Genomic DNA, 6000 nt, shown 5'->3' on the forward strand with positions numbered 1-6000 from the left:
CTCTTAATTAAAGACAGAATAATGCTCATACTTCAGATTTGACAGCATAAAGGACACTGAGATGGATCTACGTTTTATACCCATGAAGACCTAAGATGCTTGGTGTCATTTTAAAGAAGTGACTAAGGGGCTAGAGAGATGGCTAAGTTGATGAACACTTGCTGCGCATGCATGAGGACCTGAGTTCCATTTCCCAGAACCAACGTGAGAAGCCATGTGGGGAGAGAAACAGGTAGATCCCTGGCAATCAGTGGGCAACAGCCTAGCCACATTGGTAAGCTCCAGGCTAGTGGGGGATCCACAAAGCAAGGTGGAGAGCTCTTAAGGAACACCACTCCAGGTTGACCTCTGACTTCTATAAGCACATACATACATGTGCACGGACATGTGCACACATACCTGTACACCACCCCCCCCACACACACACACACAAGAAGTGATTAAGGAACAAACAGCAACAACAAAACTATGGTTCCGAGAGAGTCAGGACATCACATAAGGTCCCTCGGCTAGTTGACAGCATAGGGAGGATTCTGACCCAGAACTATTCTGAGCCACCAAGCCCCAGAGTTCCTGCCCAATATCCTAAGTCAGGATCAGTTCAGGACTTTCTCAAACATGCTACAGATTCAGAATCTCTAACTCAGGCTTCCCTGTTTCCTGTAAGTTGTTCTGGTAACTCTGAGATCTTGGGCCAACTTCACAGTGACCTTGGAATAAGTCAAGTGGGTTGGGGGATGGGCGGGTAGGGTAGAGGAGGAAACTTGGGAGGGATGACTAATAGTAACCACCCTTTGGAAAAGTGGCATGGAAACAGGCTAGCATAGAAGCTGTGTGTGTGTGTGTGTGTGTGTGTGTGTGTGTGTGTGTGTGTGTGTGTGTGTGTTTATATACATATATACATATGCACACACAGAGATATTACGTGGGGTTACCCTATTAAAAGGGTCATAATTCCACTAGATACCATGGCTAACAAAAAGCCTAGCATTGCAGGTTACCTCCTTTGGAGTTGTTGGCTAGTGAGGTCCCATAGACCCCCAAACATCACCGAATATTGCCAGTGCTCCTGGTTACCTCTAGTACTTGACAGTCGGACCCTATTGCTGAAGACGCTATACCCTTGAGCCATAGAACATGAAGAAATCCAGCTGGCACAGACCTGGAAGATTCACCCTTACCAGCTAGCTGTAACAGTGTTGAAAGGCTATCCAGGCTACTGGAGGAGAAAAGTTACTGTCAGTCTTCCCCAGCTACACAGAACCCTGTGTTACACTAACAACTGTCCAGGCCAGATGTGCCCACTGTGCAGCAGTGACACAGATATCGGGAGTGTTTTAAACCTCAGCTAGGGCATCAAGTATCAAAGCTTCAAGAGCTGTTAAGAGGCTTGGTCAACAATGCTTAGCTGCTCGGAGATCCAGCTAGGACTCCTGGGTTAGCGTTCTGAATTCCGCTCACATCCGGTGTTCTTGTCGTCGCAAAAACAAAGCTAAGCATGAGCCCCCTTTAGGTCTTGAGGCCAGGGCTTCAGCTTTGCATGCTCACACGGCCATCTCTGTCCTCTCCTCCACTTTCCTACATGGCACAACAGAACAAACACTTGCCCCCAGCTCGGCTCACTCCCCTTGGCCTCCCGTGTTTTGCTATCAAGCTGTATTGGATCACGTGGTACAGGGAACCCAGGCCTGGCCTCAGAGACTTCAGGCAAGCTCTGAACCACCTGACTTTTGACTGGCAGTGTGACCTGGGCAGAGCTAGAGAGAGGGTGGGTGCTTTAGGAAATAACCAAGCTCTGTTTTCAGAGCCAACTTGCCCTAGAACCCAGACAGGGCAACACACATGGTCCCTCATTGGATCCTTGATGGATCAACATATTAGTGTCCACACCAGAGAAGGCCCTGTGTGTGTCCCGGGGCCTGGCTGGATGCAAATCCTACATCACAGGTGCAGTCTACCCTCTTGGAGACAGAGTAGGGGAGGGAGGGACCAATGGACAGGGAAAGAAGCTGGTCTATCTACCTGAAGATAAAAGGCATCGAAAATAGCACATCCAAGGTGATCATTCACTTCCTCCTTAGTTGTTCAGACAATTTCATCTGCCAATTCATTCTTTTCAATAGAGATTTGTATGGTACATGCGGATAGTGAATACGCATGTAGTGTGTATGTAGATGGTATATGGATGTGGTGTGCAAGAATGTTAAATGTGCTTTTAAGGCATATATAAATGGTATATGTGCATGTGTAAAGTGCATGCAGATAATATATGTAGATAGTGCACGTATGTGGTGCATTAGATGCTATAAATGCATATATCCTGTGGGTAAATGGCACATGTACATATGTGTGCTTTGTGCACATAGTGTGTGTGCATGTAGAGCATATGTAAATAGCATGTGTGCATTGTGGTATACATCTGTGGTGTGTGTGTGTGTGTGTGTAGATAGTATATATGGTATGTGTAGATACTGTGTATGTGCATATGTGGTGTGTGTACATGTATGGTGCATAGATGGCATATATACATATGTAATGTCTGTAGATGGTATGTGTGTATGTGTGGTATATGTGTTTTGTATAGATGCTATATATGCATGTGTATGTAGATAACATGTCATGTATGGTGTGTGTAGATAGCATATGTACATGTTTGGTGTGCAAATGTGTAGGTGGCATAAATTTTTATGGTATATACTTAAACATGGTATGTGTGTTGTTGTATATGTTTAAATGGTTTATGTATATATGTGGTATGTGAAGGGTATACGTGTATACATGGAGTAGATGTGTAGATATATGTGCATGTATGGTATATGTGTTTAGTTGTATATATGTGTAGATGACATTTATGTGGTACATGTTAAAAATGGTTTATATGAATGTATGGTATATGTGTATAGAGATAGATGGGCATGTAGGTGGCATTCGTGCATGTGTGCTACATATGTTGAGCTGACATGTGTGTTTGGTGTATGAATCATATATATGTGTATGTTGTATGTGTGAAGATGGTATATGTGTTTGTGGAGTGTAGATGGAGTATATGTGTGGAGGGTAAATGTGCATGTGTGGTATACATGTTTAGGTGTTACATGTATGTGGTGTGTGTGTATATATATATAATATAGTGTACATGCATATCATCTGTACAAGTGTGATTTGTATGTTTGTGTAAGTAGTATGTATGTGTGATTTGTGTCTGTATATAGCTGTATTATGCACTGAGCTTTGTATGTCTAAGTATTCATGAGTGTTTAGGGATATGTGTGATTTGTGCATATGGCATGTTAGTGTGAGCAGCAGGTATCTATGCATGGTATGCAGTATCTGAGTTATGGTGTATATGCAGAGATATGTGTGTGGTATGTTTGGGGTGAGTGCACACATGCATGGTATGCAGTATCTAAGTTATGGTGTACATGCAGAGGTATGTGTGTGGTATGTTTGGGGTGAGTGTATGCATGCATGGCTGGATGCATCACTCTTCAAGAAGCACGCCATGGCTGCTTGGAGTTTCAAGTCAAAGAAGAAAAAGAAATGAGAAGGGCAGCCATGTAGCCCTGAAGCGCAGCCCTCCCTCAGCCTGGGAAGGGTTGCCCAGGCATGGTGTTCAGGAACTGTGACTGTGGGGAACAGGGAGTCTTTACCTCAGCTTCCCATAAGCCACATGATGGCCAGGGAGCAGAGACCAGTGGATGGTGCTGGCGCAGCACAGGCTGAGCCTGAGTTCACAGTCACCTATCTCATCTCCCAACAAGGGAGGGACGTCCGAGGGACGTCAGGATGCCTGACTGATTAAACCAGCAGTGATGCCCAAGGGAGGGCGTGTTCCTATCACATGATATCTGATTCTGTACCTTCCACGTGGTTGTGAAGTGTGTGCACGTGGTGTGTGTATGGCGTGGGGGGTGTGTGGTGTGGGGTATGTGTGAGTGTGTGTATGTGGTGTGTGTGTGGTGTGTGAGTGTGTGTATCCAGCACATGTACCTGGACTCTCCTGGGTATTTATCACACTGGAGCATCCCTGCCCCTGCTATGGAAAATCAGCTGGTAAATTCTAGCTGCTTCTGGGAACCTGAGATGGAAGAAACAAACTGATAACAGTCATGCATCTCAAACAATTCCAAAGTTCCACACCTCAAACAAAGCAAAGCAAAAAACCCACTGCATCTCTAGGAAGGACACTGGCATGTACTAAAAGCTGGGCTGGGCCCATTTACCTTGTCCCTTTCTCCCTCTCCCCCTCCTCTCCAGGCCCTGGACCCCTCCCCTCTTCCTCTTTTGTTTGGTCATGTTGGAGATTTGAACGGTGAACCCAGAGCCTCGACCACACCGAGCCACACCCCAGCCCTCTTCTGTCCTATTTTCACCGTTTTCTTTGAGACAGGCCTCCAGTGCCTGGGCTGGCTGTGAGCTCACTCTGCAGCTTAGCCTTGAACTTGATATCCTCCTGCCTCAGCCTCCCAAGCAGTTGGCATTAGAGGCCTGCACCACCAATCCTGGACACTCACTTTTCTAGTTATGGTTGCATTTGATCATCCCAACATCCTGCAGACATGATTTTATGATGATTTGATGTCCTTTTTAATTTTTAGGTATTGTGGACTAAACCCAGGGCCTTGCAATGCTGAGCACCCTTCTACCTGTGAGCTCCCTCTTCAGTGCTGAAAAAAATTAAGTGTTGAAACAGGGTGTTGATAAGTTGGCCAGACTGTCCTTGAAGCCACTGTGTAGCTCAGGCACAGCTCAAATGTATGATCCACCTACATCAGCCTCCATAGTGGCTGGGATTACAGGCCTGTGCTACCAGGACAGGCAACATTTTTTTTATACAAAGAAATGAAGGCCCAAAGAAGACCAGAAACTTGCCCAATTAAAGTTCACAAAGCATGCAAACCTCCATTTGACTAACTCCAAAACTCAGAAACAACTTTTCCACTGCACAGAGATCAGAGGGTATAAACGGCAGCCTTAGTGTAAACAGAAACGTCTGCACAGCCACGGCACTACCTCAGGTATGAATGGCAGGCCAGTCTCTTCACCCATCTCCCCATCCCAGCTCTCAGAATAGAACCTGGCTTTTCCAGAGAGAAGCCTGGCTCAGAGCCTCAGCTGTAGGCAGCCATCCGGCCGGCCGCATCATCTCACCACACATGGTCCCAGAGAGGTCCAAGTGATCTGGTCCTCAGGGTATGCCAGCTGGGTACACTCTAGATCCACAACCTCCTGCCACTGTCTTGAAACTTTTAATATGTTTTAAATAAGAAACCCCACATTTTTGTCTTACCCTGGGTCCTGCAAACCACGAAGCTGATCCTTCCCGTCCCTACAGTGGCCAGCTCGGACACGATTTCCCAGGAAGTGCAGCCCAGGCCAGCCACTCCCTGTATGTTTCCAAAAATGTTACCCACAGTCCCTGGATGGGCAGGACTGGAGGCAGATACATTACTTTAATCTGGGTGGCTTCCTGCCCCAACAGCCTTGATCTGTGACTCAGGAACTGGTCCCCATCGCCCTGATCTCTCCTCCCTCTGTGTCCCCACTCCTCCATCGCAAGCTACCATGCTTCCTATCACAGTGACCCACTTATTCCTCCAGGGACTAGAAGGTATGGAAAGCTGCTTTGAATCTCCCCTCCCCCCGCCCCCGAGGCAGAAACTTGATAAGAGCTAATGAACTGCTGTGTTCAGTAGATTCCTGACTCTGTCCATGATAAGATGTGTATTAAAGTAGCAATATATTAAGCCTGCACAAAGATTATGTGTCCTTCACCATTCTACAATTAGATAAGTAATAAAAGCTTGAGACCAGCTCAGCTTTAAATTAGAGTCAAGGGCTGCTCTGCTCCTTCCTCTGTGGGTCTCTGTGTTACCCCTCTCTCATCCCCAATATCCACCTCCACTTCTTTTCCTCCCCATCTATCCCCTCTCCATCTATCCCCTTCCCATCTATCCCCTCTCCATCTTCCCTTCCCCATCTGTCCCTACTTTTGCCAAA

General features: G+C 46.4%; 1 protein-coding gene across 1 annotated transcript in view; it reads right to left on the bottom strand.

Moving 5' to 3' along the window:
• The window catches only part of Daam2 (dishevelled associated activator of morphogenesis 2), a 57329-nt gene extending 51920 nt beyond the window's left edge, over positions 1–5409 (bottom strand). Inside the window, exon 1 of the mRNA XM_059244119.1 lies at positions 5291–5409. The gene's annotated coding sequence lies outside the window, so the exon portion shown is untranslated. The remainder of the gene's footprint in view (positions 1–5290) is intronic.
• Positions 5410–6000: the final 591 nt, after the last annotated feature.

This window comes from Peromyscus eremicus, chromosome 16_21, assembly GCF_949786415.1.
Source record: "Peromyscus eremicus chromosome 16_21, PerEre_H2_v1, whole genome shotgun sequence".
In the NCBI taxonomy this organism is placed as follows: Eukaryota; Metazoa; Chordata; class Mammalia; order Rodentia; family Cricetidae; genus Peromyscus; species Peromyscus eremicus.